At 44.2% G+C, this 26,335-nt stretch overlaps 2 long non-coding RNA genes across 3 annotated transcripts in view; both read left to right on the top strand.

Moving 5' to 3' along the window:
* Window positions 1–26,335, top strand: part of LOC129531563 (uncharacterized) — a 162,840-nt gene that overhangs the window by 41,502 nt on the left and 95,003 nt on the right. The window lies entirely within an intron of this gene.
* On the top strand, window positions 8,975–21,640 carry LOC109025672 (uncharacterized). Its single transcript, XR_002004597.3, has 5 exons — window positions 8,975–9,102; window positions 14,372–14,427; window positions 14,658–14,772; window positions 18,651–18,871; window positions 21,522–21,640. It is a non-coding gene; the product is annotated as an uncharacterized lncRNA (long non-coding RNA).

Here is a 26,335-nt window from a genome sequence, read left to right as displayed (position 1 = left end):
AGAAATGAAGAGCAATAGAAAGGATAAATGTGTGTGTAAATTTAAATTTAAATTCACTGCATATACAACAAAGATAATATCTTGTATGGTTTAATATGTGTAGAGAATTAAAATATCTGACAATAATAGCATATGGGAGAGGATGGTGGTAAATAGAATTAAAGCAGCCTAAGGTTCTTGCATTATCAAGGAAGTGGTAGAAGTACCACTTATTTGTATCAGACTTGATAAGTCAAAGATATATGTTGATATATGTTGCAACCACCAAAAAAATAGTAAAAACACCAGAGTAATACTTCCAAAAGAGTGGGTCAAAATGGCACTGTAAAAACATTGAATCAATCCAAAAGGGGGCAAGAAAGGATAATAGCACAGGCAGAACAAGAATAAAGCAAATAAGATGGTGGATTACAACCCAACATAACAGTAATTATAATAAATATTGAAGGGCTGGCTGAGTGTGGTGGCTTATGCCTGTAATCCCAGCAATTTGGGAGGCCAAAGCAGGAGGATTGCTTGAGCCCAGGAGTTTGAGACCAGCCTGGACAACAAAGCGACATCCTGTCTTTACAAAAAATAGAAAAAATTAGCCAGGCCTGGTGGTGTGCACCTGTAGTACCAGCTATTCAGGAGGCTGAGGTGAGAGGATTGCTTGAGCCCAGGAGGTTGAAGCTGCAACAAGCCATGGTCATGCCACTGCACTCTAGTCTGGGTGACAGTGTGAGACCCTGTAGAAGGAAGGAAGGAAGGAAGGAAGGAAGGAAGGAAGGAAGGAAGGAAGGAAGAAAGAAAGGAGGGAGGGAGGGAGGGAGGGAAGGAAGGAAGGGAGGGAGGGAGGGAAAGGAAGGGAAGGACAGGTTATCATTCTACTTAAAATATATAATTTTCAGATCAAATAACAAAACCAAACCCAACTATATCCTGCTTACAAGACATATGACTTAAATATAAGTAAACAGAAAGATTGGAAGAAAAATGATAAAAGGTATTGTGAGAAGAAAGTTGGCATAGTTATATTTCTAAAAAATGTTATAGATTTTAGGGCAAAAATCCATTACTAGAGTAGGTGATCCTTCATAATGATACCAGTTCAATTTATCAGGAAGATAAAACAATTCTAAAGTTGTAAGAACCTAATAATATTGCCTTAAAATAAATAAGGCAAGCCTGGGCAACATGGCGAAACCCTGTCTCTACAAAAAATACAAAAATTTGCTGGGTGTGGTGGCATATGCCTGTAGTCCCAGCTACTTGAGAGGCTGGGATGGGAGGATCGCTTGGACCCAGGAGGTGGAGGTTGCAGTGAGCCGAGATCATGCCACTTTATGCCAGCCTGGGTGACAGAATGCGACCCTGTCTCAAAAACAAACAAATAAATAAACAAACAAACGAAGCAAAAATGACAGAACTAAAAGGAGAAATGGAAAATCCATAATCCTATATAAGGGAGATTTTTTATATACCTCTCTCAATTACTGATAGCTCAAGTGAGGATGTAGGTTTTTTATTATTGCTGATAGACCCAGTAAGGATTTTTATATACATCTCTCAATTACTGATAGATCAAGTAAGGATAGAGGTTTTTTTTATTAGTACTGATAGATCCAGTAAGGATATAGGTTTCTAATTTTTTTATAGACACAGGGTCTTGCTCTGTTGCTCAGGCTGGAGTGCAGTGGTGCGAACATGGCTCACTGTAGCCTCATCCTCCTGGGCTCAAGCACTCCTCCCACCTCAGCCTCCTGCGTAGCTGGGACTATACGTGTGCACCACCATGCCTGGCCAACTTTTTAAATTTTTAGTAGAGATAGGGTCTCACTAAGTTGCCCGGCTGGTCTCGAACTCCTGAGCTCAAGTCATCCTTACGCCTTGGCCTCCCAAAGTGCTGGGATTATAGGCGTGAGCCACTGCATCTGGCCTAATACAAGAGATTTGAACAACATGGCTAACAGTTTTGAATTAATGGATATATACTGAACGCAGCTTTCAACAACTTCCAACATACATTCTTTGCAAGTGCAAATGAAACATAAAAACTGGTCCTATGTGAGGACATAAATAAAATCTCAACACGTTTCAAAGGACTGAAATCCAATATAACATAATCACTAACTACATTGAAACTAAACTTCAAGTCAGCAATAAAAAAAGACAATCAAAGATCCCCAAATGTTTGGAAATTAAGCAATATTTTTCTAAATAACTTATGGTCAAAGAAGAAATCACAATGGAAATTAGAAAATATTTTAAACTGATAATAAAAATACTACATTGCAAAATATGTAGGTTGCAGTTAAAACCAGACTCAAAAGGAAATTCATGGACTTAAATGCTTATATTAGAAATGAGAAAAGGCTTAACAATCAATAATTTAGGCCAGGCACAGTGGCTCACGCCTATAATCCCAGCACTTTTGGAGGCCGAGGTGGGCAGATCACTTGAGGTCAGGAGTTCAAGACCAGCCTGGCCAACATGGCAAAACCTGTCTCTACTAAAAACACAAAAATTAGTTGGGTGTGGTGGCACTTGCCTGTAATCCCAGCAACTCGGGAGGCTGAGGCAAGAAAATCACTTGAACCTAAGAGGCAAAGGTTGCAGTGAGCCAAGATCATGCCACTGCACTCCAGCCTGGGTGAGAGTGAGACTCTGAAAAAAAAAAAAAAAAAATATATATATATATATACATATATATACATATACATATACATATACATATACATATATACATATACATATACATATACATATATATACATATATATATACATATATATATACATATATATATACATATATATATACATATATATATACACACACACACACAACTCAAAGAGTTAGAAAAATAATAGCGAATGAAAGTACAATGATAGACAATGATAGATACAATGAAGCTGTGAGCATAAATTAATGAAACAGAAAACAATAGAAAAGGTCCACAAATCTGGTCCTATGAAAAGAGTAAAATTAACAAGACTTGGTGAAAGTAACCAGGAAAAAGCAGAGAGAGAGAGAGACAGAGAGAGAGAGAAAGGGAAGGCAGACATAATCAATATCAGCAATAAAAAGGGGGACTTTAATACAGATTCTGCAAACATTAAAAAGATAATAAAAGGATATTATGAACAGTTGTATGGCAATATGTTTGAAAACTTAGATGCCGATATGTTTGAAAACTTAAATGAAACGGAAAAATTCCTTGAAGAACCACAACTTAAATTTGACACAAGCAGAAAATCTGAATGCAGTTGTCCTTCAGTATCTGTGAGGGAATCGGTTCCAGAACCACTCCCCGAATACCAAAATTTATAATTGCTCAAGTTCCTGATATAAAATGGCAAAGTATTTGCATATAACCTCTCCATACCCTCTCACATACTTTAAATAACCTCTCGGTTACTTATAATACCTAACATAATGTAAATTCTTTGTAAATCGTTGTTATATTGTATTTTAAAAATTGTATTATTTCATATAGTTGTATTATTTCTTGTGGATTTTTTTCCCAAACATTTTTAATACACAATTGGTTGAATCTGGAACTCATGTGGGATCCATAGATCTGGAAGGCCAACTGTGCTCGTAACTTTTAAAGAAATGGAATCCTTTCTTAATATTCTTCCTACAAAGAACACGCTAGGCCCAGATGTCTTCAATTGTGAATTTCACCAAACATTACAGGAAGTAGTAACAGCAATATTACACAATCTTTTCCAGAGAATAGGAAAAGAGGAAGCATTTCTTAATATGCTTTATCAGGCTGAAAAAGCCTTGATACCTGACAAGGACATTACAATGAAAAAAAATCCCATGCCAATTTTTCTAATGAATATTTCTTGGATGAATAAAATATTAGCAAACCAAATCCAGAGCTATCCAAAAAATATTAAATCATGACCAAATTGGGTTTATTACAGAAATGCAAGTTTGGTTTAGCTTTAGTGACTCAACTATGTTCATGTTGTCCTATAAAAAAAAAAAAAAAAAAATCCCTCTCAGTTTAGTTCATCACTTTTATGGAATAAAGGAAAAAAGCATAAGACCATCCTAATTGGTATAGAAACCATTATTTGATAAAATTTATTTTGAAAAATGTATGTTTTTGAATTTAACATACAGTTTGAAAAAACTTTTAATAAAATGGGAATAGAAAAGAATTTTCTTAATCTGATAAAGAGAACTATGTTAGGGTTCTCCAGATAAATAGAACCAGAATGGATGGCCAGTATGTATATATGTGTGTATGAATAATATTTATGTATGTATGTATGTATGTTGGCTCACGTGATTGTGGAGGATGGCAAGTCCCAGATCTGCAGGGTAGGGTGGCAGACTGGGGTCCCAGGGAAAAGCTGATGTGTGTGATTGATAATGCTAAGAATTAGTAAGGATGTGATGTAACTATTAGAACTCTTATATATTGATGGTGTAAGTTGAAAACTATTTGAACACATGCACACCCTATGACCCAGAAATTCTACTTCCAGGTATATACCCCCTAAAATGCATTTATTTGATGCCAAAAGTCATGTATGAGAATGTTCTTAGGAGTATTATATAGTTACTCAAACCAGAAACAACCCAATGTCCATCACTGATAGGCTGGATAAACAAATATTGGTTTACTCCTACTGTTACCCGAAAGGGGTCTCAATCCAGACCCCAAGAGAGGGTTCTTGGATCTCATGCAAGAAAGAATTCAGGGCGAGTCCACAGAGTAAAGTGAGAGCAAGTTTATTAGGAAAGTAAAGGAATAAAAGAATGGCTACTCCACAGACAGAGCAGCCCCAAGGCTGCTGATTGCGCAATTTTATAATTATTTCTTGATTATATGCTAAACAAGGGGTGGATTATTCATGCCTCCCCTTTTTAGGCCATATAGGGTAACTTCCTGAAGTTGCCATGGCATTTGTAACCTGTCATGGCACTGGTGGGTGTGTAGCAGTGAGGATGGATGACCAGCGGTCACTCTTGTGTCTATCTTCATTTTGGTGGGTTCCAGCTTCTTTACTGCAACCTGTTTTATCAACAAGGTCTTTATGACCTGTATCTTGCGCAGACCTCCTGTTTCATCCCATGACTTAGAACACCTAACCGTTTGGGAATGCAGCCCAGTAGGTCTCAGCCTCATTTTACCCAGCTATTCAAGATGGAGTTGCTCTGGTTCAAATGCCTCTGACAATACTATAGTCTACTATTCAGCAATGATAATTAATAAATATGACACACCAAATAACATGGATGAAACTCATAAACAATATTGAGAGAAGAAACTAAACCCAAAAAGTACATACTATATGATTCCATTTATATAATGTTCAAAAACAGACAAAACTAATATAGTGTTAAAGGTCAGGGTGGAGGTTACATCTGGGAAGGAGGAAGGGGTGGTGACAGCAAAGGGGCATCCAAGGGGTTCTGATACTGCTCATGCTTCATTTCTTCAGCTGAGTGTTGGTCACATGGCGCAGCCACTTTGTGAAATTAAGAGTACATTGAAAAAAAAGAGAGAACTAACAGAAGGATGACTGAAAACAGCAAAGATAGACAACTCTTTCTGGAAAGTGTGCTCTCAGGGGGAAGGGAGGGGGGAATGATCAGGAGCATTTTTTTTCAATTATTACTTTTTTTAAGGATGGGAGGATATGCTTGTTGCCGATGAGAATAATCCAATAAAGAGGGGAGAACTGATGCCAAAGGGAGAGGCAAGAACTGCTGGAGTGATATTCATGAGGAATGAAGGCCTAGGCTGTAGTGCAAGAGTGGAGGGCAGGTCTTAGAGACAGGGCCCCCACGTGCTGGGCAGAGCAGACAGGAGGGGAGGCGTGGAGTGGGGGCTTGCATAGGCACCTCCTTTTCTAGTTGCTCAGGCCTTCTCCCATGAGCACCGGGTGCTGTGTGCATACTCTCATTCCCAGTCTAGGCCAGGGATTAAATGGATTCTCTGCTTCCTGAAAGGTAGACGGGAACTGTCAGGCGGGAGCTGATGGCCAGGTCTGTGGCCTTTGGGCAAAGCACGCATGGCTGGGGAGGAGGTGGAGGTCCTTGCCTGAAATGGGCTTTGCCGGGGGGCGGGGGGGTTCTGTGGATTTCTGCCATCAGGGAGCCCCTGTCCTGGTTGCCTGGTTAGGGGTAGATCAGGGGACAGCCACCAGGTGCCAGCTCCCTCCTCCTCCCGGCGCCGCTTTGTGAGCAGTGGCTGCTGGGCCGCTCGCTACTCTCCTAGGACCTCAGGGCTCTCCCTGTGAGCAGAGGGAGGGAACTTTGGCCGCAGGAAGGACTGGAAGCCAGCTCGAAAAAGCACATTCCTTGGCAGGATAAAAAACTTTTTTTTTTTTTTAATAAGTGTAAGGACTTAACCTTTGCTAGGAAATGGTTGCAGTATTTTCCTTTAAATGAAAAGAGGCCATTGTGATGGAAACTTCGGAAAACACACAACATCCTGGTGCCGTTCTCCAGGGCCAGCTCCTGAGTTCCGTGTTGGGCCAGCTCTGGTCTTTCCTCCAGATGGTCTCTCCTTGCACTGTTGAAGGGGACAGAGGACTGTACTGGTCCCTGGAAGGCCAACCTTGGGCTGCTCAGCTTCTCTCACGGGAGAAAGCTCAGGAGAAGGCCTGAGGCAGAAAGGGCTTGTTGTTGCTTACAGTGACCTCCACTCAGGTCCTGCTCCATAATTTGTGGGGCCCAGTCAAAATGAAAATGTGAGCCCGTGGTTCAAAAAGTATTAAGAATTTCAAGACGGCGACACCAGGGCATCAACTCAAGTGCAGGATCCTTCTGAGCATAGCCCCTTTTAAGTGAGTGGCCTTGTGTGACTGCCCAGGTCGCATGCCAGGAAGCTGGCCCAGCCTCCAGTGGACCACTCTTATTCTGCTGGCCAGGCCTGAGTTTCTGCAGCTTCCCTCTCATGGGGCACCTCCAGGCCTAGACACAGACCCCGGAGGATTCAGGGCAGGACTCAGGACTTCCTTCTGGGGTCCCAGCCCCATCCTTGGCTCCCATATACCACAACTGGCAACAATTTCCCAACCTGGTTCTTCACTCGATTTCTCTCCCCTCATGGTTTAGAGACAGTGCTTCCCGGTTGTGAAAACATTCTGGGTTTCATCTGCGCTTGCTTGTAACCCGGGGGTCTGGAGTAATTGGGAACACAGAACAGCTGCATTGAGTGCTGGTCTACTTGGCACTCTTCAAGCTCTTTACAAGCCTCCTCGTAGGCCTACTGTAAATAGGAAAGTACAAACACATGCCGATTTTGCAGCAGATTAAAACCATCTCCTGCGCTCCCTGGATCGTAACACATAGCAGTTTGTGTTTATGCAGCATTTATTAGCTTGCATGCTACTTAGGGACTTTCATAGTTCTCTGCTAGGCGAGGCCTTAGTATTTGGGCTCTCCAGCATCTGGGAGGCACACCATATGGAGAGTTGTAAAGCCTCATTTCCAGGGTCAGCCTGACCCCACAAGGCCAGAGCCTCTCCAGAGCTGTGCTCTGCAATGCAGTGTGGCCACTTGCCACTTATGTCTCTTGAGCACTTGAAATGTGGCTAGTCCGAGTTGAGACATGTTGTTCATATAGAGTACATACTGAACTTTGAAGGCTTAGTACAAAAAAAGAAATGTAAAGGATCTTATTAATTTTTGGAGGGGAGGGGGGCAGGGATAGAGTCTCACTCTGTCATCCAGGCTGGAGTGCAGTGGTGTGATGTCGGCTCACTGCAACCTCTGCCTCCTTGGGTTTAAGTGATTCTCCTGCCTCAGCCTCCCGAGTAGCTGAGACTACATGTGTGCACCACCATGCCTGGCTAATATTTTTGTATTTTTTTTTAATAGAGACGGGGTTTGACCATGTTGGCCAGGCTGGTCTTGAACTCCTGACCTCAGGTGACCCACCCACCTTGGCCTCCCAAAGTGTTGGGATTACAGGCGAGAGCCACTGCACCCAGCTTTCATTAATTTTTCACATTCATTGCATGTTGAAATAATATTTCTTACATAATGAAGTAAAATCCATTTCTAAAGTTAGTGTTACATGTTTCTTTTTCCTTTTTTAAATGTAGCTACTAGAAAATTTAAAATTATATATATGACTTGCATTTTTTTTTTTTTTCTTTTTTTGAGACAGGATCTGGCTCTGTCACCTAGGCCGGAGTGCAGTGGCATGATCACGGCTCACTGCAACCTCCACCTCCTGGGCTCAAGGGATCCTCCCACCTCAGCTTCCTGAGTAGCTAGGACTACAGGCATGCACCACCACACTCGGCTAATTTTTGTGTTTTTTGTAGAGATGGGGTTTCGCCATGTTGCCCAGGCTGGTCTTGAACTCCTGACCTCAAGTGATCTGCCCACCTTGGCCTCCCAAAGTGCTGGGATTACAGGTGTGAGTCACTGCACCCGGCCTATGGCTGGCATCTTATTTCTGTTGGATAGCTCTGCTTAAAGCCTCTCTTTGTTGTATTTACATACACACACACACACACACCATACAAACATATGCTCCTGAGCTACTGACAGGATCTTGGAAAGTAAACCAGGCACAGTGAGATCATGTGACTTAACCCCAAGTGTCACACTCTCTAGGAACATTCCTCAGAAGATCCCGGGGCCACCTAATACTACCAACCTAGAGGCTTTTATTTGGCCGATGGTAATCTGTCTGCCTTGCCTTTTAAAATTAAAAAAAATTAATTTAACACCTGTTTATTGAACACCTATATTTGCAAGGGAGTATGACATAGTGATTTCAGAGTGCAGGCTCCAGAGACCACATGACTTGGATTCTAGACCTGGCCCTACCAAATGAGCTATATGTCCTTGAACAAGTTTGCCTTCTTCATGCCTTGGTCTTCTCATCTGCAAAATGGGAATTATGACATCCAAAGGACAGAATCAGGATGGTGACCCAGGTGCCTACTTCATGGGCTTATTGTGAGGACTGAATGAGATGAGGCACAGAACACCCTTGGCACGGAGTCATTCTGCTGTAGGCAGCCATGGGCCTGATCTGGCCCCTGGACTTTCACAGGGCTCAGCAGACTCTGAGGAAGGGAGGGAACCATGATCCCAGAGAGGCTCCAAGACAGATTGGAAAGACCATCCTAGGTAAAATGTAATGTCAAAAGTTAGGATTCGGAAAGGTTCCCAGTCACAATGTCAAGCTGGAAGGCCCAGGGTAGGAGGGTCTGGAGTGGGGCTAGGATTGATTCTGGGAAGCCAGAAAATGAGTGAGAAATAGACAGTTCTGCTCTTAGTCACCTGAACTCAGAGCATCCCCTCACTGGGGCCAAACCAATGGCCAAGGCTGAGGAAGTGGGCCCAATCACATTCCAAGTCCTACATTGGGCCTAAGTAGGCAGATCTGGAGTGTTGGACCCATTTCCTCTTTGCAGTCTTGTCCTTGTAAGGCAACTGCATTAGGGTAATGCGGGTTGATGAAACAAATGAATCCCAAAATTTCAGTGGCTGAACATAATAGAGGCTACTTCTCACTCACGTAACAGTCCACTATGGGTGCTCCTGGTCGGTAGGAGGGCTTCCACGTGGTGATTCAGGGATCCAAGCTCTTTGTACCTAATGACTCTACCCTCCCTTAGGCCTGAGTCTTCTGCATCTAGAGAGCAGACAGGAAAGAGTGGGTGGAGAAGACACAACCTCTTCTAACCACCTTGGCCTGAATGTAACATCTGTCATTAACTTTATGTTCAATCTGTGACAACTAGTCTCATGGGCCCACCTAGATGCAAGAGTGGCTGGGAATTGCCGGCTCTACACGATAGAATAGAGAGACTCATTTCTGGCGGGCATCTCTGCCAGCTCCCACTCTGTAGGGAGAGCCAACCTAGCAGCCTGGCCTCCCTCCCCACCAGTCCCTCTAACTTCCCTAAGGCATTTGCCAGTCACCATGCCCAGGCCAGGCTTCTGAAGGGAAATAGAGGGAAAAAATCGTGAACACTTCTAAGGGAATAATGACACAACAAGCACACTCAAAGAGACAGCACACACACCATAGTCTCAGCACTTCAGGCATCCTTGAGTGGTTCCAAAGGCCTCCTTCTTAGAGCCCTCAAACCATACCCAGGCACTGGCCTTGAGAGATATTGAGCTCAGTGAGCCAAGCCAGGCCTGCAGTGCTGTTCTGAGGAGGATGCAGGCAGGTGGAGGCGGGACTAGCAAAGTCTTCCTAGAGCTCCCCTGTCCTGGCCACAGACAGCTTAGAGAGATCTCAGGGGGACCTCTTGGTCTGCTGAGCCACTTTCCCGGTGTGCCCTGGTTATTGCACTGGCAAAATCCCAAGTCCTTACTGGCCAGGACTGGATCAAAGGGGAGAGGTGTGTGTGGGGTCGAGGGCAAGTCTCACTTATTATCCAACACAGGCATGGTGCTTTTAACCAGTGCTTCTTCCACACCTGCTGGCAGCTGGGGAGGGGCGCAAAGATAAACCAGACACACTGAACCTCAGGTTGCTCATGATTTTGTGGACAAGATGGCCAGATATCAAGGACTTCTGTCTGATGCAGAGAATGTGTCATGCCTCTCAAAGAGGGGAAGTGGTGAATGCCAGAGGGGCACTCATAAGTGAGTCCATCTTCATTTTGGGACAATCAGAGAAGGCTTCCTGGAGGCTGAGTTTTAAAGCATGGGAAGGGAAAGAATCTCCTCAGGATTCCCAGCAGTGTTTCCCTGTGCGTGGGACATTATGGTTGCAAAGCTGGTGAGGCAGGCAGGGCAGACAGGAAGGCAGGGCCAGTCACCTCCACTGGACAGGGGAAGAGACAGAGGCCAGAAAGGCGGAGCTCCCTGCCCAAGGTTGCACAGGAATGTTGCAAGTAGGAATGCAGACATCTGGCCTACCAGTTCTGGGTTCTTTGTATGAGCTTGATAAGCATGTTTCTCCCTCAAGGCTGGTACAGGCAGGTCCCCAGGTGGGGCAGGAAACTCTCATGCAGGGAGCAGGTCCTCCCGGGGGCTTCTCAGGGCTGGGTGCTCAGCCTCCCCCAAAGAACATGTGTTTCCTGTTTTCCTGCTCCCTCTGGCTCAGGAAAGAGAACGGGTTTTCCTGAGCGGAAGAGCCTCAAAGACCTGGCCCAGGCCCAGAGAGCTCTACCGGTCAGCCCACTCAGGGCTCTTGTTCCTCAGGGCAATGGGCCCCTCACCCACCCACCCGGCCTTCCAAGGACACTCGTGGCCATTATCTCCCCTTGCTCTCCCCAGACTGTCTTGAACCCAGGACCTTGACTCCCAGCTTGGTATTCTTGGAATACTCTTTGCTGATCCTTGGCCAAACCTGGAGTTTGTGGCGGTTTGGAACTGAAAAGTCAGGGCTGTGGGACAAGGACTTTGGCCAACCCTATAGCTGCTGGAGATTGAGAGTCCTTATACCTCCCCATCCCTGTCCCCACATTGTCTCCTATTGTCCTGAGATGGAGGCAGGGTACGGACGGTCAGTGGCCGACATCATCCCAGCTTTCCAGCCGATATTCTGCGGGCTTGGCACAGTCTGAGCTCCATCCATAGCTGCTCTGAAGCACAGAGTCTTTGGATGTGAATGCGACATGTTTCCCCACTGTCTGGTCCAGGGTTTTCCCTGCATCTTGGATGGAAGAGAGAGATTGCGTGAAAGTGGAGGGAGAGTGAGTGAGCAGCCCAGGTCTGCAGAGCCACGGAGCCCAGCACCAGTGTGAGCTAGAAAGAGGCTAGCGGTGCCTGCTCCTTGTGACTCCCATCCTGTTGGTGGGGAATAAGAGGAAACAATTTTCTCCAGTTCCTTAGCAGCCCCATCTCTCCCTACAAAGAGGAATCCTCCCATGTTCAGGCCTGTTGGAGAGCCTGGTTCTGTGTTTAGGAATTGCTGTCAGGGGTGTGTGTGTGTGTGTGTGTGTGTGTGTGTGTATGTATGTGTGTGTGGTGTTTTCTGTAAGACGAGGCACTGGCTATGGATGAGCTTTGGAGTGGTGGAAGGTGTGTCTGTGTATGTGAGACAGTGTGGCTGCTCATATGTGACCCACGTTGTCCTGGGGCTTTGTGAGAGGCGACATTCAGGCCCTTCCTTGGCCTGCAGCCCATGGACAGGCCTGGAGTCCACAGCGGGAGACAACTAACTCTGAAGACTGGGCTGTGGACTTTGAAGTCCTTCCTAGTGAGGGCTCCAGGCACAAGCTGCCCAAGTTTATTAGGTACAGGTTTATCTGGAGCTAATTTACCTTGTTAACATAATTGTGCCAGAGGATGCAGCCCTGAGGCCCCGCCTCAGTAATTACCCTTCTCTTGATCTCTTTCATCTCTAAGGGCTGTGCCTTTATGCAGAGCTTTGCTGGGCCCCCACTTGCTCCTTCCAAGGCCCTGGGAGGGGCCCTGGCAATGCTTTCACATTTTTGTAAAATTTGCAAAAGTATATTGTATCAACCACAATCATTTAAGGCTGCTGTTTCTTTTCACCCTGACTTCCCCTCTGTCACATTTCCCTTCTGTCAAGGGATATCGGAATAACTGTGGCATTTTGGGGATCCAGCTTAGGGAAGCTTGAATTGAGGGATGCATTTAATGTGGACAAATGGGATGTATTTATGTGGGATGCAATATATGTATATAATATTTCATGAATGTGGCTCTCAGTCACTTCCATGTTTCATGACAATTATTGGGGAGGATTGGTTTCCAGGAATACTCCTACCACCCATGGTGTTGACTCACCTGGGGTGATGCAGCATGAATGTGTCCTATGGCTCTTAGTACAGGAAGCATGTAGGAAGTGGAAATGAAACAAGATTGAAATGCACACAGCCAGAAGCTGGTCTGTGGAAAAGTCCCTGTAGTCTTACAGCTCATGTTGGAGGTTTACTCCTAATTGACAACTGTGGTGATTAATTCTATGTGTCAACTGGACTAGGTTAAGGGATGCCCAGGTAGTTGATAAACCATTATTTTGGGATGTGTCTGTGAGAGTGTTTCCAGAAGAGATTTATATTTGAATTAGTAGATTAAGAAGACTGCCCTCACCAATGTGGGTGGGGATTATCCAATCTGTTGAGGGCCCAAATAAAACAAAAAGGCAGAGGAAGACAAACTTGTTCTCTGTCTCTGTTTGAGCTGAGACACCCGTCTTCTCCTGCCCTTAGACAGTAGTGCTCCTGGTTGTTGGGCTTTGGACTTGGACTGAATTACACTACCAGCTTTCCTGGTTCTCTAGCTTGCAGATGGCAGATTGAGGGACCTCTGAGCCTCTGTAATCACATGAGCCAACTCCTATAATCAATCTCTGTGTGTGTGTGTGTGTGTGTGTGTGTGTGTGTGTGTGTATCCTATTGGTTCTCTTTTTCAGGAGAACTCTGACTAATGCAGATTTTAGTATCAATAGTGGTTCTAGGAGAACAGAATTTTAAGGTTGAGTTTCTTGAATTCGTTCTGAGGTTTATGAGATTGGCCTTCTAATCTGATTGTTCATGGTGTTAGCTGTTTATAGAGATATGCAAAATATCTGCATTGGATACTTCTAATCAACCACTTATAAGAAGCAAGGACCTAAGTGACTTCATTTAAGATATTTCAAACATTTTTGGAAAATTGAGGAATATAATGACATTGGTTACTTGGTTACTTGTTTCTAATGTCATTGGACAGATTTGTAAAAGAAAAGGATGAGATCATGCATTCAAATTCCTAGCTCAAACAGTGCATAAAAGATCTTCTAGTTGTGCCCTGAAGGGTAACCTTATTTCAGGACTGAAATTGCTGAAAATCACATGCAAAACAAATCCTGTGACTAACTAAATGACAACTTCCCAGCCTCACATGGTCTCTACTGTTACAGTGAGGGCATTGACTGGGAAAGAATGATATCCTGTGAGTTGGGTTGGTGACCTATGGGAAAACCTTGATGAAGCTGGAGACCTTGAGCCTCTAAGTTCTCATAAGTCTTCTTTACCATGGAAACGACTGGCCTACGCCCAGTGGAAGTGGCATCCCTACCCCCAGTGAAGTTGCCTACCCACCCCTAGCAAAAGTGGCTTCCTCACCCACAGTAGTGGGGATAAATCTTCATTGCCTGATGAAACAGTAATGGCCACCCCTGAAGCAGTTGCTGTATAAGACAGGGCAGATTCACCCCTGGACCCACCTCATCAGCACTCTTTGCTTCTAGACCTATATCTAGACTCGAGTCCCAGAAGCCCCCTAAAGGTAAGGTACATATTGTGACCCATGAGGAGGTGTACTGCCCCCAAAATAATTCCTTTATACAAGCAGAAATCTGGGGAACATGCATGGGAGTGGATATTGAGAGTGTGGGGTAGTGGTGGAAGGAACATAAAGGTGAATCAGGCTGAATTTATTGCTATAAGCCCACTAAGCAGAAATTCTGCATTTAATTTTGCAGGTGGGGGAGTTACAAAGGATTCTAACAGTTTGTTTGGCTGAAATATGGATCAAAAGGTAGGCCACCAAGAGTGAATTGGAAATGCCCGAGCTCCCTTGGTTTAACACAGAGGAGGGGGTTCAAAGACTTAGGAGACTGGAATGTCCAAGTGAATCTGTCATTTAAGACCCCTTCGCCCACACTGAGAAGGTCCAGAAGACATACCCTTTACCAGTATTTTGAGGAATAAATTTGTGAGGGAAGCCCCAGCATCCCTGGAGAGCTCTGTGATCACTCTTTTCTATAGGCCAGACTTCACATTGGAAACCATAGCCACTCAACTGGAAATCTACATGCAACAGGGGGTAACTGGATTCCAAGGTGACAGGGCCAAGTGGCGGCACCCAGCCATCAAATGCAAGGTGGGTGTAGTTACCTTAATGCACAGCAGAGGCAAAGCACCAATCAGAATAATCCGGCTCATGCAGATTAGTATGGCATTGGCTAGTTAATCATGGTGTTCCTAGGAGTGAAACAGAGAAGAAGCTTACTAAGTTCTTTGTTGATTTTTCTAAGCAGAAAAGTTTTAAGTCAAGAGAACAAAAGTGTAACCCAAATCACCAAAACAGAGTCACAGCTCCTCGATCAGTTTTCAGACTTGACCAATTTATAGACCCAGAATCCCTTGAATGGAGGGGAGGCCAAGTCTCTTCAAGGAAGGACTCCCCTACAATATCCAAAATATATGCTATTAGTCTTTCTCCCAGCCTTCTTCAAAGGGAACTTCAGCCTTCACCAGGGTAACTATGGATTAGGGAGGAGGAAATAATCAAATTTTCAGGGACTACTGGACACTGGGGCTGAACTGACACTAATTCCAGGAGAACCAGAATGTCACTGTGGCCCTCTAGTCAGAGCAGGAGCTTATAAAGGTCAGGTGATCAATGGAGTTTTAGCTCAAGTCCATCTCACTACGGGTCTTGTGGGTTCCCAAACCCACTCAGGGTTATTCCTCCCATTCCGGAATGTGTTCTTGGAATTGACATACTTAGCAGCTGGAAGAATCGCCACCTATGGAATGAGGGCTATTAATGGTGGGAAAGGCCAAGTGGGAGCCAGTGGAGCTGCCTCTACCCAGGAAAATAGCAAATCAAAAGCAATACTGCATTCCTGGAGAGATTACAGAGATTAGTGCCACCATTAAGGACTTGGAAGATGCAGGGGTGGTGATTCCCACTACATCCCCATTCAATTGTCCTATATGACCTGGGCAGAAGACAGGTGAATCTTGGAAAATGACAGTGAATTATTGTAAGCTTAACCAGGTGGTGACTCCAGATGTGGTTTCATTGCTTGCACAAATTAACATGTGCCCTGGTACCTGGTATGCAGCTATTGATCTGGCAAATGCCTTTTTCTCTACCTCTGTCCATAAGGCCCACCAGAAGCAGTTTGCCTTCAGCTGTCAAGACCAGCAGTGTATCTTCACTGTCCTACCGTAAGGGCATATTAACTCTTTAGCCTGGCTGGGCGCCGTGGCTCATGCTTGTAATCCCGGCATTTTGGGATGCCAAGGCAAGAATTCCTCGAGCCCAGGAGTTCAAGATAAGCCTGGGCAACGTGGTGAAACGCTGTCTCTATGAAAAATACAAAAAATTAGCTGGCCATGGTGGTATGCACCTGTAGTCCCAGCTACTTGGGAGGCTGAGGTGGGAGGATCACCTGAGCCCAGGAGGCCAAGGCTGCAGTGAGCCATGATTGCACCACTGCACTCCAGCCTGGGTGATAGAGTGAGACCATGTCTAAAAAAGAAAAAAAGAAAGAAAGAAAAGAAAAAACCGAACTCTACAGGCTATGTCATAATTTAGTTTGCAGAGCTCTTGATCACTTTTGCTTTCACAAGATACCTCATTCATTCATTTCATTGATGACATTATGCTGATTGGACCTACTGAGCAAGAAATAGCAATTACTCTAGACTTATTGATAAGACATTTGTGTGTCAGAGGGTGGGAAATAAATCCGACAAAAACTCAGGGACCTCAGTGAAATTTCTAGAGGTCCAGTTGTATGGGGCATGTTGAGATATCTCTTATAAGGTGAAGGATAAATTGTTGCATCTGGCCTGTCCTACAACCCAGAAAGAGGCTCATGCCTAGTATATCTCTTTAGATTTTGGAAGTAACACATTCCTCCTTTGGGTATGCTACTCTGGCTCATTTACTGAGAGACCTGAAAAGCTGCTAGTTTTGAGTGGGGTTCAGAACAGGAGAAGGCTCTGCAATAGGTCCAGGTTGCTGTGCAAGCTGCCCTGCCACTGGGGCCGTGTGATACAGCAGATCCAATGGTGCTTAAAGTGGCAGTGGCAGATAGGATGCTGCTTGGAGCCAGTGGCAGGCCCCTATTGGTGAATCGCAGGGCAAGGCTTTAGGATTTTGGAAGAAGGCCCTGACATAATCTTCAGATAATTACTCTCCTTTTGAGAGACAGCTCTTGGACTGTTAGTGGGCCTTAGTAGAAACTAAACACTTGACCATGGACCACCAAGTTACCACGAGACCTGAGCTGCCCATCATGAACTGGGTGTTACCTGACCCATCTAGCCATAAAGTTGAAAGTGTTCAGTAACACTGCATTATCAATGGAAGTGGTATATATGTGATCAGGCCTGAGTGAGCCCTGAAGGCACAAGTAAGTTACATGAAGAAGTGGCCCAAATACCCATGGTCTTGACTCTTGCTACAGTACTTTCTCTCCCTCAGGCTGCACCTATGGCTTAATGGGGAGCCCCCTACTATCAGTTGACAGAGGAAGAGAAGACTTGAGCCTGGTTTATAGATGGTTCTGCATGATATCCAGGCATCACCTGAAATTGGACAGCTGGGTCACTACAGCCTCTCTCTGAGACATCCCTGAAGGACAGTGATGAAGGGAAATCTTCCCAGTGGGCAGAACTTCGGGTAGTGCACCTAGCTGTGTACTTTGCTTAGAAGGAGAAATGGTCAGATACAAAATTATATCCTGACTCATGGGCTGGAGCCTATGGTTTGGCTGGATGGTCAGGGACTTGGAAGGAACACAACTGGAAAATTGATGACAAAGAAATTTGGGGAAGAAATATGTTGATAGACCTTTTTGAATGGGTAAAAAAATGCGAAGATATTTGTGCCCCGTGTGATTGTTCATCAAAGAATGACCTCAGCAGAAGACAGTTGTAATAGTCAAGTGGTGGCCCGGCGCGGTGGCTCATGCCTGTAATCCCAGCACTTTGGGAGGCCGAGGTGGGCGGATCACCTGAGGTCAGGAGTTCAAGACCAGCCTGGCCAATGTGGTGAAACCCTGTCTCTACTAAAAATAAAAATTTAGCTGGGCTTGGTGGCAGGTGCCTGTGATCCCAGCTACTCAGGAGACTAAGGCAGGAGACTCATTTGAACCCGGGAGGTGGAGGTTGCAGTGAGCCGAGATCATGCAATTGCACTCCAGCCTGGGCGACAAGAGTGAAACTCTGTCTTAAAAAAAAAAAGATAATAATCGTGAAGTGCTTAGGGTGACTCATTCTTTGGATACCAGCCAGTCAAGCTCTTTCCCTAGCCACTCCTGTCATTGATCAGTGGGCTCATGAACAAAGTGGCCATGGTGGCAGAGATGGAGGTTATGCTGGGGCTCAGGAACATGGATTTCCCTTCACCAAGGCTGACCTGGCTACAGCCTCCATGGAGCGCCCAATCTGCAAAAAGCGGAGACCAACGCTGAGGCCCTGATATGACACCATTCCCCAAGGTGATCAGCCAGCTGCTTAGTGGCAGGTTGATTAGACTGGACCACTTCCACTGTGGAAGGGGCAGTGTTTTGCCCTTACTGGAATAGGTACCCTGGATATGGTTACCTTCTTTGCACATGATACTTCTGCCAAAACTACCACATGGTGATTTACAGAATGCCTTATTCAACATAATGATATTCCACACACAGTCACTTCATAACAAAAGAAGTGGCCCATATTCGTGGAATTCACTGGTCTTACCATGTACTCCACCATCCTGAAGAAGTTGGCTTGATAGAACAGTAAAATGGCCTTTCAAAGACTCACAGCACCAGTGTGGTGGAAATACTTTGCAAGGCTGAGACAGGGTTCTCCAGAAGGCTGTATATGTTCTGAATTAGCATCTTGTATATGGTGCTGTTTCTTCCAGAGCCGGGATTCACGGGTTCGGGAATCAAGGGGTGAAAATGGGAGCAGAACCACTCATCATTACCCCTACTCATCTACTAGCAAAACTTTCGCTTCCTTTTCCCACAGTTTTATGCTCTACTGGTCTAGAGGTCTTAGTTCCAGAGAAAGAAATGCTTCCACAAGGAGACACAACAACGATTCCACTGAACTGGAGGTTAAAACTACCACTCAGCCACTTTGGGTGCCTCATGACGCTGAGTCAACAGGCAAAAAGGGAGTTACTCTATAGGCTGGGGTGATTTACCTGATTGCCATTGGGGAAATTGGACTACTACTCCGCAATAGAGGTAAGAAGAGTATATCTAGGATACAGGAGATCCTTTAGGGTGTCTCTTAGTATTACCATGCCCAGTGACTAAGATTAATGGAAAATGGCCAGGCGCAGTGTAATCATGCCTGTAATCTTTGGGAGGCTGAGGTGGGAGGATCACCTGAGTCCAGGAGTTCAAGAACAGCCTGGCTAATATGGTGAAACACCGTCTCTACTAAAAATATAAAAATTAGCTGGGCAAGGTGGTGGGTGCCTGTTATCCCAGCTGCTTGGGAGGCTGAGGCAGAAAAATTGCTTTGAACCCAGGAGGTGGAGGTTGCAGTGAGCTAGACTCCCTAAAAAAAAAAAAAAGAAAGATTAATGGAAAACAATAACACCCAATCTGGGCATGAATACTAATGGCCCAGACACTTCAGGAATGAAGGTTTGGGTTACCCAGCCAAGTAAAGAACCACAGCCATCTGAAGTTGAGGTGCCTGCTCAGCCTTGGAATAATGGAATAATGGGTAGTAGAGGAGGTAGTTACAAATAACAGTTATGACCACATTGTTACCGGGAAGGGGTCCCGATCCAGACCCCAAGAGAGTCTTTTCCCACAAGAAAGAATTTGGGGCAAGGCCACAGAGTAAAGTGAAAACAAGTTTATTAACGAGGTACAGAAACAAAAGAATGGCTACTCTGTAGACAGAGCAGCCCTGAGAGCTGCTGGTTGGCTATTTTTATGGTTATTTCTTGATCATATGCTAAACAAGGGGTGGATTATTCATGAGTTTTCTGGGAAAGAGGCGAAGAATTCCTGGAACTGAGGATTCCTCTTTTTTTTTAGACCAAATAGGTTAACTTCCAGATGTTGCCATGGTATTTGTAAACTGTCATGGCACTGGTAGAAGTGTCTTTTAGCATGTTAATTGCATTATAATTAGTGTAAAATGAGCAATGAGAAGGACCAGAGGTCACTTTCATCACCATTTTGAATTCGGCAGATTTTGGCTGGCTTCTTTAGGGCATCCTGTTTTATCAGTGGAATCCTTGTGACCTGTATCTTGTGTTGACCTCCTATCTCATCCTGTGACTAAGAATGCCTATCCTCCTGGGAATGCAGCATTATTTTAGTAGGTCTCAGCCTTATTTTACCCAACCCCTATTCACAATGGAGTTGCTCTGGTTCCAGTGCCTCTGACAATGTGATCAGTTACAGAAATGAAAAGTAAAATTGTCATGAGTATTTTATGCTTATTTTGTTATGAATATGTTTGTGTGTACATATACATATATTAAGCAAATATCTTTGTTTTCTTTTCTGTCTTATCATGTAACATGGGGTATTGCCCTTATGTCATTGACATGCCATTAATAAGGTATTGGCCTTATTAATACCTTATTAGTATTTGAGTGCTGTTAATTTTATATCGTAGTATTTAAGTTGTGGGATATCAGAAGAGTAGACATCACTTAAGGACTTTACCTCCTCTTCTAGGAAAGGAATTATTGCATTTTCAGCTGTATGGGGGATAGTTGTATCATATTAGGCAGAATTATTATAATCACCCGATAGATTCTTCCTGCCCACTTCAAGACAAAACCAATTCACTGAGACCATGGCATTGCAATAAAGAGTTTAATTGATGTGAAGCTAGCCATACCACATGAAAGACAGAGTTATTACTCAATTCAATCTCTCTGAAAATTCGGAGGCTGGGGTTTTTCAAGGATAGCTCGTCAGGCCAGGGAATGAGTGCTGCTGATTGGTTGCAGATGCAAACACAGGGGTGTGAAAAATGGTCCTGAGAAAATGTGCTGAGTCTGCTTCTGGGTAGGGGTATGGGGCTGGGTGGAGCCATCATTTGTCAGAAATGCAAAAATCAGAAAAGATGTCTCAAAAGGCCAATCATAGGCTTTAAAATACTGATGTTATCTGCAGGAGTAATTGCGGAAGTTGCAAATCTTGTAACCTCCAGAGTAATGGCTGGTAATCATTTACGTCTACACTTTAGCACGAATTCAGGCTCCTCATCCTCCTAACCTGGTGGTCTTTCATTAGCTTTACAAAGGCAGATTAAAGAGCTGCTATCATTTAAACTATAAACTGAATTTCTCCCAAAGTTATCTTGGCCCAAACCCAGGAATGCCTGAGGGCAGTGTGGAGGTTAAAGGCAAAATGGGCGGTGGTTAGATCAGCTCTCTGCCACTGTCATAATTTTCTTACAGTTATAATTTTTGCAAAGGCAGTTTTATTATAACCTTGTTATTGAAACTGCCTTTGCAAAACTATGACTGAGATGGTGAAAGAGGTTGAACTTAACCGACTCCATCTTGCTTCTAACCTCCAAGTTGTCGTTGTTCATTCCTGGGCGTAGGCTGAACTAACTGTAGGAGAAACTCAGTTTATAGTGTATAGTCTAAAACAAAAGACCATAACAGCTCTTTCCCAAAGCAGACCTCCTTCTTGCCTGGGGACTAGATTGCCTTTGTAGGGCTACTCTTAGCCACAAGATTAGAAATTATGGTTTAGGAGTCATGCAGCTAGATTCTATAAGATTCTGACCCTCCCTAAACTGCTCCTAAGATCAGTGCTTGAGGTATTTTGCAGACCCTGAACTTGATAAATCAGCTGGCATCAGCCAGATCAATAAACTGGCTCATTTGATATTGTGGTCCCCACCCAGGAACTGACTCAGCACAAGAAGACAGCTTCGACTCCTTAGGATTTCATCTTTGACCAATCAGCCTCCTGGCTCGCTGGCTTCCCCCCACCCACCAAGTTGTCCTTAAAAACTCTGCTCCCTGAATGCTTGAATGCTTGGGGAGACTGATTTGAGGAATAATAAAACTCTGGTCTGCTGCATAACCAGCTCCGTGTGAATTACTCTTTCTCTATTGCAGTTTCCCTGCCTTGATGAATTGACTCCGCCTAGGCAAGTGGGCAAGGTGAACCCCTTCGGCGGTTACATTATTGTCTTTATTTGGTGATAAAGTGTGGTATAAGAAGATGTGTATGGGTGCCAAGTTGCCAAGGAGTGGACTTGGGATAGTTAATTTTATGTGTCAATATGACAGAGCTAAAGGATGCCCAGATGGCTGGTAAAAGATTATTTCCAGGCATGTTTCCAAAAGAGATTAGCATTTGAATGGGTAGACTGAGTAAAGAAGATCCCCCTTCACGGGGGTAGGGACCATCCAGTTGGTTGAGGGTGGAATAGAAGGAAAAGGTGAGGCTGGGTGCGGTGGCTCACGCCTGTAATTCCAGCACTTTGGGAGGCTGAGGCAGGCGGATCATGAGGTCAAGAGATCGAGACCATCCTGGTGAACATGGTGAAACCCCATCTCTACTAAAAATACAAAAAAATTAGCTGGGTGTGGTGACGGTTGCCTGTAGTTTCAGCTACTCGGGAGGCTGAGGCAGGAGAATGGCATGAGCCCAGGAGGCGGAGCTTGCAGTGAGCCGAGATCGTGCCACTGCACTCCAGTCTGGGCGACAGAGCGAGACTCCATCTCAAAAAAAAAAGGAAAAGGTGAAGGAAGTGTGAATTCACTCTCTCTGTTACTGGAAAGAGGTCCAGATACAGACCCCAAGAGAGGGTTCTTCGATCTCTCACAAGAAAGAATTCAGGACAAGCCCGTAAAGTGAAAGCAAGTTTATTAGGAAAGTAAAGGAATAAAGAATGGCTACTCCAGAGACAGAGCAGCCCCGAGGGCTGCTGGTTGCCCATATTTATGGTTATTTCTTGGTTATATGCTAAACGAGGGGTGGACTATTCATGCCTCCCCTTTTAAGACTATATAGGGTAACTTCCTGAAGTTGCCTGGCATTTATAAAATGTCATGGTGCTGGTGGGAGTGTAGCAGTGAGGACGACCAGAGGTCACTCTCGTTGCCATCTTGGTTTTGGTGGGATTTGGTCAGCTTCTGTACTGCAGCCTGTTTTATCAGCAAAGTCTTTGTGACCTGTATCTTGTGCCAACCTCCTATCTTATCCTGTGACTTAGAATGCCTAACCGTCTGGGAATGCAGCCCAGTAGGTCTCAGCCTCATTTTACCCAGCCCTTATTCAAGATGGAGTTGCTCTGGTTCAAATGCCTCTGATATCTCTGTTTGAACTGAGGCATGTATCCTCTGCCCTTAAACATCATTCCTCCACCCTCATTCTCAGGCCTTCAGGCTCAGACTGATCTATATATTGTATTGGTTTTGTTTCTCTGGAGAGTATTGACTAATTCTACACCTATCCTGAAAATTCACACATTCGTTGTGAAGCTGAAATAAACTTTTCTAAACTCTCAGTAACAAAGTATATATTTTGAATAAGAATGTTAGAGGAAGCACCATTCTATCTCTCTACAGAAAAAGATACTATGAAATCATTGACATATGGTGAGGCAATCAAAGAGAACACAAAGCCAAAAATATAGAGAAAAGAGTATTATAAAGGTGTGTTGGCAAGTTGATTTATTAAAATATTATATTTCTGGTTTTTTGTGTATATCTCAGCTTTGAAAAATGTATTGGTTGATGTGACTTCTAGGAAAGAAAGAGGCATTTTAAAGGTGGCATGATCTTGGCTCACTGCAACCTCTGCCTCCCAGGTTCAAGCGATTTTCCTGCCTCAGCCTCCCAAGTAGCTGGGATTACAGGCACCCGCCACCATGCCCGGCTAATTTTTGTCGTTTTTAGTAGAGATAGGGTTTCACCATGTTGGCCAGGCTGGTCTCGAATTCCTGATCTCAGGTGATCTACCTACCTCGGCCTCCCAAAGTGCTGGGATTACAGGCGTGAGCCAACGAGCCTGGCCGAATATTCACTTTTAACCTAGTTTTGTATTAATAATTTTGTGTTCTGTTTCCTAAAGAGAATCCCCTAAGTTGTATAAGTTCCAGGCTTTATAAAACTTGGATCCACCTTGGTGCTGCTGACATTTGTCTGTGGGGATGGGTGAGGGAGACGAATGTGCCTTGAGACTCACCCAAGGGTGCCCTGCATCAGGGAGGCAGAGCTAGGGAGTGGCCCGGGGGACTCGCCTGCTGTCCTTGTGTTCCCTGGGGCCTCTGAGTGACCCGGGAGGACCTGCTGGAACCACTGGGCTCCTTTGCAAGGCTCCCGTGGACTGTCAGAACTTCCTGAAGGTAGGGGCTGGGTGAGCTGGTCTCCTGCAGGCCCTTAGATCTCTTTATGTGTGTGTCTGTGGTGAGGGCAGGAGGGCCACAGAGAGAGGAGAGGTGCTCTTACCACCACTGTCATCAAGTATCTCTATCAGTGATTATTTCCTGAATGTCCTTCACCCCTGCTAGACTGTGAACTCCATCGTCTCCCCAGAATCTAGCTCAGGAGCTGGCACAGAGTAGTGCTTAGTTAACCTTCACTCCCCCAAAATGAATTGAATAAATAAACACAGGCATCACTACATTCCCACACATTCATGTGTGCAAACTGTGTGTAAGTATTTGCAGGGAGGGGGTTAAGGAAGGAGGGAAGCAGGGCTCTGAGCCCTGTCACTTACTTGGTTCAAAGTCCCCCTGCTTTTGCTGTGTTTTGACATTTTGGTTCCCTCAATAGAAGATGCAGACGATAGAGGCCAGTCTCGGTGGCTCTCGCCTGTAATCCTAGCACTTTGGGAGGCCAAGGATTGCTTGAGCCCTGGAGTTTGAGACCAGCCTGGGCAACATAATGAGACCCTGTCTCTACAAAATGTAAAAAAAAAAAAAAAAAAAAATTGGGTGTGGTGACATGTGCCTGCGGTACCAGCTACTAGGGAGGCTGAGGTGGGAGGATCACTTGAACTCAGGAGGTTGAGGCTGCAGTGAGCCATGATTGCACCACTGCACTCCAGCATGGGTGACAGAGCGAAACCCTGTCTAAAAACAGAAACAAAAACAAAAGAAGTTCCCCACGAAAGAAAAGATTTGGAAACTACTGATCTAGAATAAGACATTACGAAACCAGTTTTCATTAGTCTCTCTATGTGTATTTTAAATTATCACATACCAGTTGCAATACTATTAGTTTGTATTTTTATAAACCTAAAATCAGAGTAATTTGTCTTAAAACCACCAAGAGTGTTGTTATATGCTACATTAAAACGCCAAAGAGATACCATTTAGATAGCTTTAAAAATAATTTTTATTTTTTACATTTCCATAATTCTCAAGAGGAGAAAAAAATGCTAATCAGAATAGCAAAATAGCAAAACAGTTCCTGAAGCTCTAGTTCTAGTTCAAAGAACATAAGACTGATGGTGTGGACGTCTCCCTCTATACCTCTATACCCGATGACAGTAAAGAAGGCTTAAAACAAAAACAAAACCCCAAATACACACTTACTATCGGAAAAATATCTCAGTCTCTACCCACTCCTGCCGGAAAAAAAATCAAAAATATTTTCTCAAAGTTATTAAACAAGATAGGTCCCCCCCTCCACAATCATGGTGTTAGTATCTGTTGTTAGTTTGTAACTTTCTCCTTGCTGTTCTGAGACCACTGTTATGGCAGTGGGGAAAATTTGCATACAAAATGTGCTTCATTTAACGATGACACCTTTAATTGTTTTTCTTTTTTTTTTAGGATTGTACTAAAAAAGATGAAGTAACATTTAATTTTTTAATTTCACAGTTAATTACACATTCTTATCTTTTGAATGATGATTTATTTTTTAAAATTTTGTCCCTTAATGATTTGTTCTGATATGATATTATGTTTAATATTTATAGTTCTATGAATGTATATTTTACATAATGTTTTATAATGGGTTCATTAATTTTTGAAGTTAAAATATTTAGTTTCACTGATTTAAAGATGTATTAATAATTCTGAACACTTAAAATACAAGGAGCCTCTCAGAGCCTATTCTGGTTTAGAAGCTGCTGGTTACAAAATTAAAAAAAGAAAATACCTGTATTAATTCTGTTTGGATGTTATACAAAAACTAAGTACAGCCCATGTTGCAAGGGCTAGGTAAAACATAACCCCCTCCTTACACAGAGGACAAAGCTATGCTTAGAGAAGTTAAGGGGATTTACCCCAAGATCACATGGCTATTTTTATTATTTATTTATTTATTTTTAGAGATGGGGTCTCATTATGTTGCCTAAGCTGGTCTAAAACTCCTGGGCTCAAGTGATTCTCGCATCTCAGCTTCCCAAAGTGCTAGGATTACAGGTGTTGAGCCCACACGCCTAGCCACATGGCTATTTAGTGAGTGGCAGAGGATGGTGTATGAATTCAGCTCTTCCTATGCTAAGTCTACAGGATGTGTCCCCTCCCACACTGCCCCGGCCCTTCTGACTCAGGGACACCAGCGTGGTTTATGCTCATCTGTCTCCCTGACTGCATCCCTGTTGAAACCTAATGCAGGACCACAAGGCTGTGTTCCACTGCTCTTAGGGATGATGAAACCATAGAGCCCAATAACCCCTCTCTCACTCATCAGCTCCCAGGAACCCAAAGGGCCACATGGGGGAGGGAGGGATGCAGGACCCCAAGCAGAAGGG

This window comes from Gorilla gorilla, chromosome 12 (genome assembly GCF_029281585.2).
Source record: "Gorilla gorilla gorilla isolate KB3781 chromosome 12, NHGRI_mGorGor1-v2.1_pri, whole genome shotgun sequence".
Lineage (NCBI taxonomy): Eukaryota > Metazoa > Chordata > Mammalia > Primates > Hominidae > Gorilla > Gorilla gorilla.
This window is presented reverse-complemented; position numbering and strand designations above follow the sequence as displayed.